Source organism: Macrobrachium rosenbergii, unplaced genomic scaffold, assembly GCF_040412425.1.
Source record: "Macrobrachium rosenbergii isolate ZJJX-2024 unplaced genomic scaffold, ASM4041242v1 282, whole genome shotgun sequence".
In the NCBI taxonomy this organism is placed as follows: Eukaryota; Metazoa; Arthropoda; class Malacostraca; order Decapoda; family Palaemonidae; genus Macrobrachium; species Macrobrachium rosenbergii.
In genome coordinates this window covers 1,590,941-1,605,581 of record NW_027100730.1, presented here as the reverse complement: position 1 = coordinate 1,605,581, position 14,641 = coordinate 1,590,941, and the positions used below count along the sequence as shown (strand labels likewise).

The 14,641-nt window shown below is 44.1% G+C and overlaps 1 protein-coding gene and 1 pseudogene across 1 annotated transcript in view; one reads left to right on the top strand and one right to left on the bottom strand.

Annotated features, from left to right (window-relative positions):
- LOC136838228 (zinc finger protein 271-like) overlaps positions 1–14,641 on the bottom strand; it is a 526,618-nt gene that overhangs the window by 479,625 nt on the left and 32,352 nt on the right. The window lies entirely within an intron of this gene.
- LOC136838232 (zinc finger protein OZF-like) overlaps positions 1–14,641 on the top strand; it is a 28,276-nt pseudogene that overhangs the window by 4,886 nt on the left and 8,749 nt on the right.

Here is a 14,641-nt window from a genome sequence, read left to right as displayed (position 1 = left end):
CAAGTCATTGGACTGTATGACAGCAACATAGCAGAGACCTGGCAGTGGATATCCTTCAGGAGATGTATCTATTTCCTTCGGATCTCAGCCACCTTTCACTGAACTTCCGTTCCGTCTCCTCTCCCGTGTTCCCGACTTCGGGAGCAGCCAGCCTGACTAGAACTAGTGGTCTTCAGTGTCCTGTTGTCACTGCTGCAGAAGCTGTCCTTTAAGGGGCAGCTTTGCCTTCTATTCTCTTCATGGAGAATGAAGGAGATCTGCTTCCAGTTCTTAATCCTTCCCTCTCTTGAAGGATGAGGGAGCATTTAGGCTGGTGCTTGAATGACAGGAACCTCTGAATATGGCTGCATACTCTCCTTGCAACACGCTTCTGTTCTCAGATGTACCGATCGAGAGTTTCAGGATCGGTTTTTTGTGACACTCTGGGGTGTTGTTAGGCAACAACACCACAGTAGTGGCATATGTCAGCAAACAAAGAGGGGTTTCGTTTCCCTCTTGTTACTTTGGTTGGCTGTAGGTGGTCAAATGAACTTTGGTGCACTGTGTAGAGCCGTTAGCCAGATGCATTCCAGGTAATGGGATGTAGAGGCAGACAAGCTCAGCCTCTGGCATCGAGTGATGGGGACAGAGAGCTCCCTTCACTCAATTCTTCATAGAGGTTGCTCGACTTGAGGGCTCCGTATCATCCTTCTGTTTGCCTCCCGGCTCAACAGAAGTCTGCAGGTCTTCTGCTTAATCATACCAGACCCACGGACCGCTATGGTGATGCATGCTGACATGGTGGGAAAAACCTCGACGTCCTCATCTTCCCTTCGTATTTGTCTAATTCGCAAGGTGTTCAGCAAGTGTCATTCACCCCGAATTTAGATGAATGCTGGAAGACTTCGCCTTTTGCCTGACCTTCTAGCTCTGCCTCCAAGACACCAAGAAGAGTTCCTCCCTGACCAGACCTCTGTGTCAGCGACATATGACGTGGTTCCTCAGGCAGTGCAATCCCTGTGCCTTCACGACTAGAGACTATCCGGCTTCCCTTGCAAGCACAGGCTTCTCGCCGAGCAGCAATGGAAATAGCTGGATATCTCTATCATCCTCTGCAGCAGTGCCCAGGGATTGGAGCCGTCTTCACTGGTTGGTGTCGTTGACAGTACTTTTTCTCTGGTCAGAGCCGCTCTTCAATAGGTTGCGGACTTCCTTGTCTCCTCCGCTGAGGGTTGCTTCTCTCCGATTCAGTTGTGAAAGATGTTGGCCCTATCCAGGCTAGTCTTACATCTGAAAGAGCCTTTTTCTCATCAGTTGAGATTTAGATACTGATGAGAAGCTCCTATTGGTCTTGCTGTCCCAGGGGCCCTGGGTGGCATGTGACTCTTGTTTAGGGTTCCTGTCTCATGCTTTGTACTCGCCCTTGCGAGAGTCATCAGACCATCTCATCTCGCTCTGACCTTGGTGTAGAGGATGAACGACCTTTGTGGACCTACAGGGGATGGAGATCAATGCCTTGACTCCGTCTCAGGATGTTGTAGTGGACTCGAATCCATCAGCATTTATTGACAGCTTTGAGTCCTTCTTGCTTTCCTCCTCCTTGGACTTTGTAATCGGTTACAGTGACCCAGATCAGTCGCTACTTTGTCCTGTTAGGGTGCTGGGGCACTTTCCAAAAAGGCTTGGCATCCCTAACCTGGATGTTATCGACTTTTTCACTAGTACTGACTCTCCAAAGGAAGAAGTGTCTAAGGACACATCTTTCTTCTGGCCTTGCGAGGCAATCGGAAGGATGTACTCTACAGCAGGCGACGACGACACCTGTACACTCTGCCCGAGAGCTCACAAAGTCAATGGCCTGGTCCATCCCTCGCATTCCAGAAGATTCTGTCGGTTTGGAAACAAGATGTGGTCTCATTAGACCACATCTGTGTCTTCTACCTTTGGGTCTTTGCCCACAGGACCTTGGAACCTTTTTTCCTTGGTCCTGTGGTGGCTGCTCAACAAGTTGTGTTTTCTTACTTGGCTCCTTTGAGAGAACAGGTAGCATCTCACCTAAGGTAAATGGTTCCGGAAGTGAGAAGGATTCTGAGAGTGACTGGCCTCTCCTCCTCCGCCTCCTCCTTCCTTGTCCTACTTCTCTCCCTTCGGGCTGAGAATAGGACTCGAACCGACACTTGCTGGATCTGGCGTCTGATGCGGTAAGTCTACACATCGAGCACCCGTTCTATTTTTTTTTTCTCTAGAATCATAGAAGCAATCCCACTCCTTCCTCTAGCAAGGGGAGGAAGGAGACCCTGGCAATAAGGGAAACTCTTTTTCAGGTTTTTACTTACTGCCTCCAACTCTTTAGATTTTTCCCAGCCTTTTTTGTATGAGTTACGATTTCTCACTCATTCGAAAAGGTCCACATGTCTGACATTTGATCTCGCAGTTCCTATACTCTGATCAGTATGTCAGAGGCACGGTATTCCTCCTCCCTCTTTCGACCAGGAGTAACCCAGGTGTGCAGAACTTCAGTCAGTTCAAAGAGACTCGCTCAGATTCCTCCTTCCAACCAGCGAGTCTTCCTAATGTAAAGGACCAATGGTTTGTACATTGTGCAGGAACAAATCACAGTTTTTTAAAGCAAACTGCATTATTCCTAACTATACAAACCCGAGGTCCTTCGCATTACATTTTTATGCCCACCTCATGCCATCCCTCAATCTGAAACCTGGGCCGAAAGGCAAACTAGAATGTTTACATCCGGGCAGGCGGGTATTCCTGCCTACTGGATGTTAGTTACCGCCTAACCACCTTGTCCAAGAGTTTAATGGCCGTTTCCAGCTTTGCTGTAAGCAGTTCCTAATGTAAAGGACCTCAGGTTTGTATAGTTAGGAAAAATACAATTTACTTTAGAAAATTGTGATGTTATTATACTAACCTAATCTAACCTGACCTAGCCCTTCTTTGTAGAAAACGTAAAATCTAGGTTATTACAGTAACTTAACCTACCTAACCTAGTAGGCTGCATTACCTGGTCAGGGGGCTTTGCTCCCCTGGACCCCCCCCTTTTAAAGTAAACCTAAATGAATTAAAAAGGACAAAGTTAAAGTAGGTAAACGGGTTTTGAATGCTTCCAACACAAGCAGACGGTTGGAAAGGTGTAGGTCTAACCTGTGAAGATCACGTATGAATCCCCCCCACACCCCTTCTGCTGTTGGGAAAATCTTCTCAATTCCTCCTGAAACTCCCTTTTCCTCAAAGTTCCTGTAGGGTGCAGCCCATTCTTCAGGGCCTGTCCACAACTGTAATGCCCTGTTGTAACGCAAGGGCAAACGTCACCTGACGGGAACGTGGTAATGTATCGGAGCGGTAATAATTATGGATAAGGATTTGGAAATAAAAGTACAGTAAGCAGAAAGAAAAGCCAGTTATAAAAAATGGAACAGAAAGAAACATAAGTAACTTGGCGTATGGATCCTCCCCAATGTGTCCCCCCGTTCCTAATACTTAATTTGGGCTATAGTACATAGAATGAGGAGGGTTTTCTTCAATGTAGAGTTCGTGGTCTAATGTGATTGGTCGGATGGGTATTTATAGGCCTCAGACCCCCAGCCCCCTTTTCCTCGGTAAGCAGTTGGGCTGTGTACTGATAGCTCCCCTATAACAGTGCGCATGCGTGGCAGCATACAAAACAGCAGTAGCAGTGAAAGGATTTACCTTTGTAACGGCAACCTCGGTCGTTTTGTTCCTTCTGTGTTTTTGTAAGGGTTTTTCGTCTCTGTAATGCAATGTATAGTAAGATCTGATCGCCTTCTCACCTGCTGTGGTGTACCCCACCCAGAACCCCGCTTTCTCTAGCTGTCCCCAAAATTATAGGATAATAACACAGTGGGGGAGCAAGTCACCCTGTGCCGGAGGTATACCCCACCCATAACCCCACTTTCCCAACGGGTCCCCTACGTTGTTGGACGGAGTTCTGCGGTTAACTACAGGTTAATTACAGTCGTGTGACAAAAATTGAAGGTACAGTGAACCCTCGCTACTTCGCGGTTCGACTATCGCGGATTCATGACTTTGCGGATTTTTTCCATTACGTATGTATATTATAAGAGAAAATATATACATAGCGGATTTTCCGGAAATTTCAAAAATAGTCGCGATATATGAAGACCCAAATATTTCATTAATTCCATTAATAATTATTAATATCTGCTAGTACTGTTGGTTCATTGCATTGTGACATATAATTCAGTACAAAATGAAATTAAACAAAAAGAGAATGTGATCATACGATAATTCATTATAGTACTAGTAAAATTAAACTGAACATGAAACTCTAATCAGATGCAGTCTGACGTTGTCATATTTGAATGGTGTAAGGCTGCTGATGGCTACATATATACTAATTATAAAATACAAATGTAATGAATGTGCATCTTTTCCATGAATCTTTTGTACTGCATCCAATAATATTGTTTGTTACAAAAATCACATCTCGAATAAACCTATACTACTACAACAAAAAAGCATAAAATAGCGTAAAGTATATTTGAATTTGAAACTAGCATGTAAGATGGGCTGTGATTGGTTCCATTGGTGATAGATGACGAATCAGCTCCCAAGTTTTGTAATCTCGCCTGTGATTGGTGTTTTGACCGTTTCTCCGACCACAGCAGCTTCCCTTGTCTCTGACACGCAGCATCTTTCGCCACCGCCGTTTTCCTGCTCTCGGTAGATAGATGCTGTTTACATTACCAGTGCTGTGCGTGACAGTGTGTGTTTGAAGTTGAACTTTTTTTAACTTTGTTTAACCCTACAATGGCTCCCAAGTGTTCTGCTTCTGCTAAGGCTGGTACTGAGCCTAAACGCCAACAGAAAATGATGACGATTGCTGAGAAGGTGACACTTCTCGATATGTTGAAGGAAGGGAGAAGTTACGCGGCCGTGGCCCGCCATTTTGGAGTGAACGAATCCACCGTTCGCTACATTAAGAAGGATGAGGTGAAGATTAAGAAGACGGCTGCCATCACCTTTAGCAAGTCAGCAAAGCGAGTTGTTACGGCTCATAATAAAACGATCGTCCGTATGGAAGGTGCTTTGTCAATCTGGATTGCCGACTGCCGGAAGAAGAAAATAGCCTTGGATACGAACACCATCCAAACCAAGGCTTTGAGGTTGTATGAGAATTTCGCGGCAAAGGAACCTCAAGATGATGGTGACCACGCTGAAGAAGAAGAGGAAGACGACGAAGATGATGTAGATGACCCTCAAGCAGGGACATCCACTGATTCCCAGCCTCAGACACGACGTTTTACCGCCAGCAAAGGATGGTTCGCCAAGTTTCAGAAACGCTTCGGCCTGAAAAGTGTTTCCCTGCATGCGAGGCTGCTTCCGCTGACACGGTCGCTGCTGAAACTTAAGCGAATGAGACGTTCAAGAATATTATCGCTGAAGGTGGATACAAGCCCGAACAAGTCTTTAATATGGACGAGACGGGTTTGTTTTGGAAGAGAATGCCATCGCGAACTTTCCTGTTCAAAGAAGAAGCCAAAGCCTCTGGCTTTAAAGCATTCAAAGATTGTGTTACCCTCGTGATGTGTGGCAATGCTGCGGGATTTTTGCTAAAGCCAGGGCTTATTTATGTGTGGCAATGCTGCGGGATTTTTGCTAAAGCCAGGGCTTATTTATAAGTCGAAAAACCCTCGTGCTTTGAAAAATAAAAATAAGAATCTCCTTCCCGTGTATTGATGCATAATCCAAAAGCATGGATTACGGAGATGCTGACCTCCAACTGGTTCCACCAGTGTTTTATCCCACAAGTCAGTAAATATCTCTTAGAGAAGGGCTTGCCATTTAAGATCCTTCTCCTGTTGGATAACGCTGGTGGACACGCGACTGATCTTTCGCATGAGGGCATTCAGGTTGAGTTCCTGCCACCCAACACAACGCCCTTAATTCAACCGATGGACCAGGGGTTATCAGGGCGTTCAAGGCCCTCTACATGAAGAATACCTTGGCGGACCTCGTTGCGTGTGTGGATGCCGCCCAAGAAGATGAGGATGAAACATTCAATTTGAAGGCGTACTGGCAGCAGTACACAACTGCCACGTGCCTTCAGAACATCCAGAAGGCACTGCAAGAAATGAAACCTGCTACCGTTAACGCAAGCTGGAGGAAGTTGTGGTCCGAGATTGTTTACGTCGACGAGGATTTCGCCTGCCGAGATTCAACACTCTGCAGTACAGAAAGCTGTGCAGTTGGCTGCGATAATTGGAGGTGACGGGTTTGGCGACATGACGACGGAAGACGTTGACGAGTTGTTGGACTGCCATTCCCAGCCGCTAACTGACGCAGACCTCGAAGACCTTTCAAAATCAGCCAGTGAGGAAGAAAATGAACCACAGGAAGAGACCCAAGAAGTTGTCGAAGAAACAGGCTTAACATTAGAACGGCTTGCCAAGCTCTGCAACCTAGCGAAGGAGCTGAAAGAATTGTCACAAGAATGGGACGAGGATATGGTTCGTTCTGTGCAGTTCTGCAACAAAATCGATGAAGACATGGCTCCCTACAGGATGCTCTTCGATCGAAAAAAGAAGCAGCGGCAGCAACTTCCGATCCCAATGTTCTTCCAGCCTCGCAAAAAAGAGCCAGTTCCTGCTGCTACTATGCCTTGGGAAGAAATTGAAGAAGTGTCCCAGGAAGAAGCTGAAGAGGTGTCCCAGGAAAAGACACCTCGGTCTGAAGAGACGTAAAATACAATCGTTGGCTGCACAGTAGAAGACATCATCAGCTTCATCATCATCATTTCCACTGTGCAGCAAATTCATCGCCATCATCATTCAAGTTTTCTTCAACTTCTTTCATGGTGGGTACAGTAACAATCTTTATTTCTTTATATACTTTAATAGTCTAACATTTTAAATGTTTTAGATTGCTGTACATTAAAGGGTGGTTTAGAGGAGGGCTTTATTGTAACTTCCAACTCTACGTGGTGTAAAACATGCATTGTACAGTAGGCACCATAACAATCTTTCTATTTTTTATGTTCACTTACTGTTTTATTGCTTATCATTTGTGCCTGTGTACTGTATGTACGTATTGTAGATATCTGTACATTACTGTAAAGGGTGGTTTGTTAACAGTACTATGTAAAGGGAGGGTTTTAAAAGTCTGAATACATGTTGAATAAATACTATAAATATGGTGTCCCTACTTCGCGGATTTTCAGCTATCGCGGCCAGTTCTGGAACCTATCTACCGCGATAAACGAGGGTTCACTGTAAATTGTTAATAAGCAACCAAAATATTGTAGAAAGATTTACAAGGAAATCCCTGATGCAGAGTTACTCCTTACTTCTACCCATCCGGGTAGTCTACCCTGATGTACCTACTGACACCGCTAGCCTAGCTTACTGCTTAAGGTAAATGATCGGGCCGTGACATGTTGCGTAATTCCCCCCGCCCTCTAAACACTTCCAGAAAATGCCTTTGAATGCGCCCCCATCAGCATCAGTGAGACTTGTGCTCCCTCTATACAGCACGCCGAGACCTCTATGTTCAGATCAAAGTAACCCTTTTCTCTAAATTACGAAATAATGGAATGCTTCCGATTAAACAGAGGTTCATTAAGGTTTAGCCATGTGCGGTGCTAACTTACCAGCCATGACGCTCTCAAAATTTTTATTTAAAACACTTTTAAAAGTAGACAAGTGATGCAGTCTCGATATTTGCTGAGTCACTTGTGTAAACATACTGTCCATTTCCTGCGTCAAATTTGCAAAAAATTCGTACCCATAGATGCTGATTCCGTTTCCTTTACATCAGTGGTAAACTCTGGCAGCCATTGGGCTTGGATGGGAAACCCTAGCGAATTTTCGGGACGCCAGAGGTCTAGATATTTAAATAATTAGGTAGCTAAACACCAGAATAAGGTTATAAATTAAATAAATGTATTACGTGTTCATTATGTAGTCAAAGAACATGCCAGAGCAACTGCCTTGTCCTCCGGACAATGGCAGGCTGGCCTTTCCTCAGCCCTCAAGAAGTCTCAGGCTTCAAAGGGCTCTTGCAGAACACCCAGGCTTCCTCATTCTCTTCTTAGAAATCATGCATACGTATGTCTCTTTCAACCCTCTTTCCAGTCAGGGAGGAAAGGAAGGGAGAAAGCTCAGAACGGCATTCTCCTCCTGCTGGTGCCTTGATGAAGGAATGACTGTCAAGTCATTGGACTATATGACAGCAACATAGCTGAGACCTGGTGGTGGATATCCTTCAGGAGACGTATCTGTTTTCCTCTGGGTCAGGGCAGTACCCAGGGATTGGAGCCTCCTTCACTAGTTGATGTCGTTGGCGGGACTTTGTCTCTGGTCAGAGCCACTCTTCAGCAGGTCGCAGACTTCCTCATCTTCTTCGCCGAGAGTTGCTTCTCTGCGGTTCAGTTGTAAAGGTTTAGGTCCACATTCAGCCTAGTGTTTCACCTGAAAGTAGCCCTTTTCTCTTCAGTCGAGATTTAGCTACTGATGAGAAGCTTCGAATTGGTCTTGATCTTCCAGGGACCTCAGGCCCCCGGGCAGCATGTGACTCTCGTTTAGGGTTCCTGTCTCCTGCTCTGTATGCACCCTTGCGAGAGTCATCAGACAGAGATCCGACTCTCAAGACCATCTCTTGTCTCACTTCACCATTGGAAAAGAGGATAAATGATCTTCATGGACCTTCTTTGCTGTGAGCATTCAAGGGATGGGGATCAGGAGCTCGACTCCATCTCAGATGTTGTAGCAAACTCCGAACCCGTCGGCACCTGTTGCCAGGATCGAGTTCTTCATGATCCCCTCCTCCTTGGACTTTGTAGTTGATGATCCAGATCAGTTGCTGCTCTGTCCTGTTAGGGTGCTGTGGTACTTTCCAAAGACGGCTCGACATCTCCAAGTGGTGTCGACGATTTTGTGCTAGTCCTAACTCGCCCAAGAAGGGAGTGTCCAAGGACATGTCTTTCTTTCTGGCTTCATGAGACGATCGGAAGGGCATACTCTGCAGCTGACATTGGCGACACCTGTACACTCTGCCTGAGAGCTCATGAAGTCAATGGCTTTGTCCGTCCCTTGCATTCTGGGAATTTCTGTCGGTATGAAAGCAGAGATGTGGTCTCATCAGACCACATTTATGTCTTTCTACCTTCAGGTTTTTGCCCATGAGTCCTTAGAACCCCCTGCTCAAGTCGTGTTTTCTTACCTGGCTCTTATAAGAGGACATGTACAGTTCTGGAAGTGAGAGAGATTACAAGAGTGACAGGCCCCTCCTCCCCCTCCTTCCTTGTCCTCCTGCTTTGGGCAGAGAATGGGACTTGAACCGACACTTATTGGAACTGGTGTCTGATGCAGTAAGCTTAAACATCGAGCACCCAATCTATTTTTCTTTCCTAGAATCATAGAAGCCACCCTGCTCCATCTAGCAAGGGGAGGGAGGAGACCCTGGTAATAAGGCAAACCCTTTTCTGGCTTTTGTCTTACTGCCTCCGACTCTTAAGATTCTTCCTACCCTATTTTCGTATGAATTACAATTCCTCACTCATTCGAAAAGGTCCAGAAATCTGACAATTGATCTCTCAGTTCCTATACTCTGATCAACATGTCAGAGGCACGGTACTCCTCACTCTTTCGACCAGGGGTAGCAGCCCAGGTGTGGCAAATTCCAGTCAGTTAAGAGACTCGCTCAGATTCCTCCCTCCAACAAGCTAGTCTTCCTAATATAGAAGACTGATGGTTTGCATATCGTGTAGGAACAAATCAAAGTTTTTTAAAGTTAATTGTATTTTTCCGAACTATACAAACCTCAGGTCCTTTACATTACATTTATGCCCACCTCATGCCACCCCTCAATCTGAAACCTGGGCCAAAAGGCAAATTGGAATGTTTACATCTGGGCAGGCAGGACTCCCACTTACGTGATAGTAGTTACTGCCTAACCACCTTGTTCAAGAGTTTTAACGGCCATTTCCAGCTTCGCTGTAAGTAGTTCCTAATGTAAAGGACCTCAGGTTTGTATAGTTAGGAAAAATATAATTTACTTTTAAAAAATTGTGATTTTTATAATGAAATAAAGTTTTATATATATACTTACCAGGTAACTACATGATCTGAGCCCTCCCTCCTCCCCTCTCATGGACCTAGGACACAAACAGGATGAGATCGTCTGCTAAGTTGTTCCTGGCATTTCTGTTAGTGAGCGAGACTAGTCACCTACACAACACGATTGAAGAGCTAGCGCTGTGGAGGCGTGATGGAGACCTTTGACTCTATTTTCATCCACCTGCCTTTCGTGGTCCAAAGAGGCACAGTTCGTTATTCTCATCTTTATGTTGTCTAACAGTGGCCCACGTGTGAAGATAACTGTAAGAACAGAAATAGACAATTTTGAGTGCTTATGTTTTGGTATTAAGTTGGTACAAACAATTGATGAATACAAATGTTTACAAACATCAATAAGAGAATAAGTTGGTACAAACAATTGACGAATACAATTGAGTTTACAAATAATAATCAGAGAATATCTTACCACAAATTGGGCCCTCATAGTGTTCACTCTTCCCTAACCAAACCGCTTCTCTCAAACAGGTGGGCCTTTTTCAAGAAAAAGACATCCGTCACAAGATGGTGATGTTTCTTAACATGAAGAAGAAGCCATGCATCACAAGTTGGGGGTGCTTCTCACCATGTCTTACATTGCTGTCTACTGACAGCTACAAGCGTGAATTTTGAATTTAGGCTGCCGCGTTTGAAACTATAGCTATTTACGTTACTTGGTAAGTATATAAAACTTTATTTTATTAGAAAAATGTCATTTTTCCTAACTTACAAACCTGAAGGTCTTTAGATTAATGGCCCACCTCCTTCTGCTACCTGGGACGAAAGGCAAAGTGAATGCTTACTGACTGGATGGGTGGGACTCCCACCCCTGTCGTTGGTAATTAACTACCCTGTTAAAATTTAAATGGCCGTTCCAGCTTGTCGCTGCAAGCAGTATCCATATGTAAAGACCTTCAGGTTTGTATGTTAGGAAAAATGCAAATGGTAAAAATTTGTAGTATTATTTGGGATGAATCTTACCTCCTTTAAAGTTACTGAGGGATTCAGAGCCGATGAAACGCGGTGTTTTGGCAATACCGTTTTATCAAAGCATCGGGTAAAGGTGAAAGTTTGCAAGCATATATTTTATAACCCTACCTAATTTTTGCAAGTATTACTTAGCACCTAAGTTCAGTAGTTCTGGTACTTATCAGAGTAAAAGTGTGTTTCCTATGCCAAAGCCATCAGAATCGCAGGTAAGGGTTTTGAACACAATACATGTAATGACGTTAACCTATGACGTCATAAGGCTCCACCCACAGTGAAGAGAAGTTTACATATGGGGAAAATGTCTCTTCACTGTGGCTCTGCCCACTTGCTGATGGCATATTCACTAATTAATATTAGTACCCATCCTAGGTATCAGCGATATCAATGATGGCGAGCATTCTCAATAATTTTATTATTATTATTATTATTATTATTATTATTATTTTGTGGCAAGTCAGGAGCAGTCACTAGAAGTAGAATTCAAATGAAAAGCAATGATACCTCACGTCCCTCAATTGTTAGAGGTGTAAAGGTCAACGCCATCGTTTCATTTCAGGTAATGTAACCCACTGCTATTTTTTTTTGTTTGTTTTTTTTATTCATATCATACAGCACCCTAAACAGCGCTCGTGTAGCCTACTCGCTGCAAATAAAAGGTAATGGTGGGAGTCAAGATTTTGAGGGCAAGCTATTATTTACCTACTTAATATCAATCAAACGTAACATGATTTATATTGATATGCATGGAAAGGAAAATATATTAAAATCAGTTTGAATGAGGAACATATTGTTATAATCATTGTGTTTTAATGAATATGTTTTAGATGTACAAATAAAACATTTAACACTATACATAATTTAGAGGTCGGGATTGTCTAACAACAGCTCCTGCCCACACTTCTGGGGTGGCCAAGTAACTATGACCCACTATAGAAATAATTACCCACTCACGCTATAGTAAATCTTGCCATGGGTCTTCTCACTTGTATACAAAATGGCAAGCTGTAGCACAAATGCAGTCTTGCAACCACGGGGACAATTCCATATCCTTCTGGCAATTATCGAACCTGTTGAAGCCTAGACTGTAAGCATATCCATTCACAGCCTACCTGGTGGATGGGCGGAGCCTCACGATGGCATATTGCGTTTACGTAACGAATTGTTTTAGGATCCTTATCTGTGATTTTCTCGGTTCCGGCATCGGCGACTTCATTTTACTCTATAAACGTCACAACTATCTAACTTAGGTACTAAATATTACTTGCAAAAATTAGGTAGGGTTATAAAATATACATTTGCCAACTTTCACTTTTATCTGATGCTTTGGTAAAAAGTTGTTGCTGAAAAACCATGTCCCATCGGCTCTGAATCCTTTAGTAGGCTATACCTCAGCGCCAATAGGCGAGTTGGCTGTCAAACAAAAAAGATCAAATGGCTGCCCGGATGACATGTTTAGTACACCTGTTCTCCACCAAGTGTGTTTCAAATGTTTTAGCCATTGTCAGAATTCTTGAAATCTTGCTAACACAGTGTAGGGGCTTTTCGTTTAATACACAATTGGTGCAGTATGATGGGAACAGATTTGGAGGCTATTAAATGAGACTCTGACTGTCTTTAACCTATTTATTACTTTAACCTACAGAATGGAAACTTAACTTGACCTTAACACTATAATTCATCAGAACATATCCTACTTCTGTCTTAATCCTATAGTTCCTCCCCCCCAACTATTAAAAGAACCTTAACCTAATTACGCCTTGCTGTCGGTAAATCTTAATACTACTGTATAGTATTCCCACTGCTATGGTCTCTGAGACTTCTCCTTCAGATTGGTAGTTAGCTTAACCTTAACACTTCCTTGATTCCTAAATCTTAATCTACAAACCTCCCACAACTATCAAAAAGAACCCCAACTATGGTCTCCGAGACTACTTCTTCTGATTGGGAGTTAGCTTGCTCAACATCAGCCAGTACGTATTATTGTTGATATACTTCTTAGTATATCGGAGCGATCAACGTCTAGTTTTGTTCCTTTCGAACTGCTGTTGAACTTTCTTTGCTGCAAGTATGTCGAGATCGGCACCTTTTAGGATTTAGCTTCGAGTATGGAGGAACAGGGAGAAGGGCGCCTTGACCAAGTGTTCTTGTTTCTGCAGTCCGGCAGCTTCGCATTCTCTCCGTATGTTCCTTACCACTTCTCTCTTTTGTCCCTTCCTCGATTTTCAACTACTCTTCTAACTGTCTTTCTTTGATTTCGTTCTTCTTATCAGGTAAGAAGAAGGGCAGCTCCTCACTCTACGCTAACCCACTCAAGCAAATCAAGTAAAAAAAAAGAAAAATAAAGATCAATCAAATAGGCGTACACTAACAAACACTCAAAAACTAATATAAAAAAAACAAAAAACACGATTCATTTAAAAAACACAAGCCTCTTCTTACAAGCCCAATTTTCCATACTACCACCACAATAGGACTGTACATCTATTTGTACCTACACAGTATACAAACCATCGGTCTTAACATGAGGAATTTGCTTCAGCGCGGCTGGAAACCGGTCATTTAAATTTTAAACAAGGTAGTTAGGTAGTTAAATTTTAAACAAGGTAGTTAGGTAGTTAACTATCATCTACCAGGTGGGAGTCCCGCCCACCCGGATGGTAAGCATTCACTTTGCTTTTGGCCGCCACGCTATGAGATCTTGGTTTCCCCTCCGCCCTGCCTGCTGTTTTGCTTCATTTTCAACATTTGTGGTGGGACCGTTCTTTTTTTGTGTGTTTGTGTATATATCCGAGTATATTTGTGTGAATGAGAAATGCAAACCCAAGAATCAGATAATAAGCCATCTTGAGCTAAAAGCTGGTTCCCAGCGTATGTCCCAGGACCAGCCTTAAGCAGTGCAGTCGCTAGTGCTCTTCCTCTGATGTTGATCCCCATGCCCTCTGCTCCAGTTGCAGGGGGCACGACTGTACCCAGGATAATGCGTGCGACGAGTGTAGTGTCTGGTCTCCCGTGCAGTGGGTGAAGTATTTGCAGAGGTGAAGGTACAAGAAGGAGGCTCCCAAGGATTCGTCTAGTGGTAACACGCCCCCCACATCTCCTTTGTTGCTGATCCCTCTTGTTCCTTCTGCCTTCCTGCGAAACTTCCAACCTTGGCTGTCACTACTATGGGAGCGATCTCCCCCTCGTCATCTTCGCTTGGTTCATCAGGCAGTACTCATCTTGTGGGGGCTGGGGACCGGGATGATCTGTGCTTAGTGGTCTCTGTTTGTTCTTGTGTGGGGGGAGGAATCCTCTTTGGGGTGAAGAGATACTGCTCACCGTTAACCTGACTTTCCTTCGCTGCAGAGCCTGCTGAGTCATCTGAAGGCATCCCGTAATCTTGTGATGCCTCCAGTGACTGCCATTTTTGTGGCAGTGACTACATTGACTGTCAGTCATGATGTCTTCCATCTCAAGGGCCTCTACGTCAACTATGGTTACTCTGCATGCCCCTTCTTTAGTAGCCTATCACATGCTGTGGTTGATAAGGCATCGCCTCATGACCCTGCAATGAGTGAGTGATA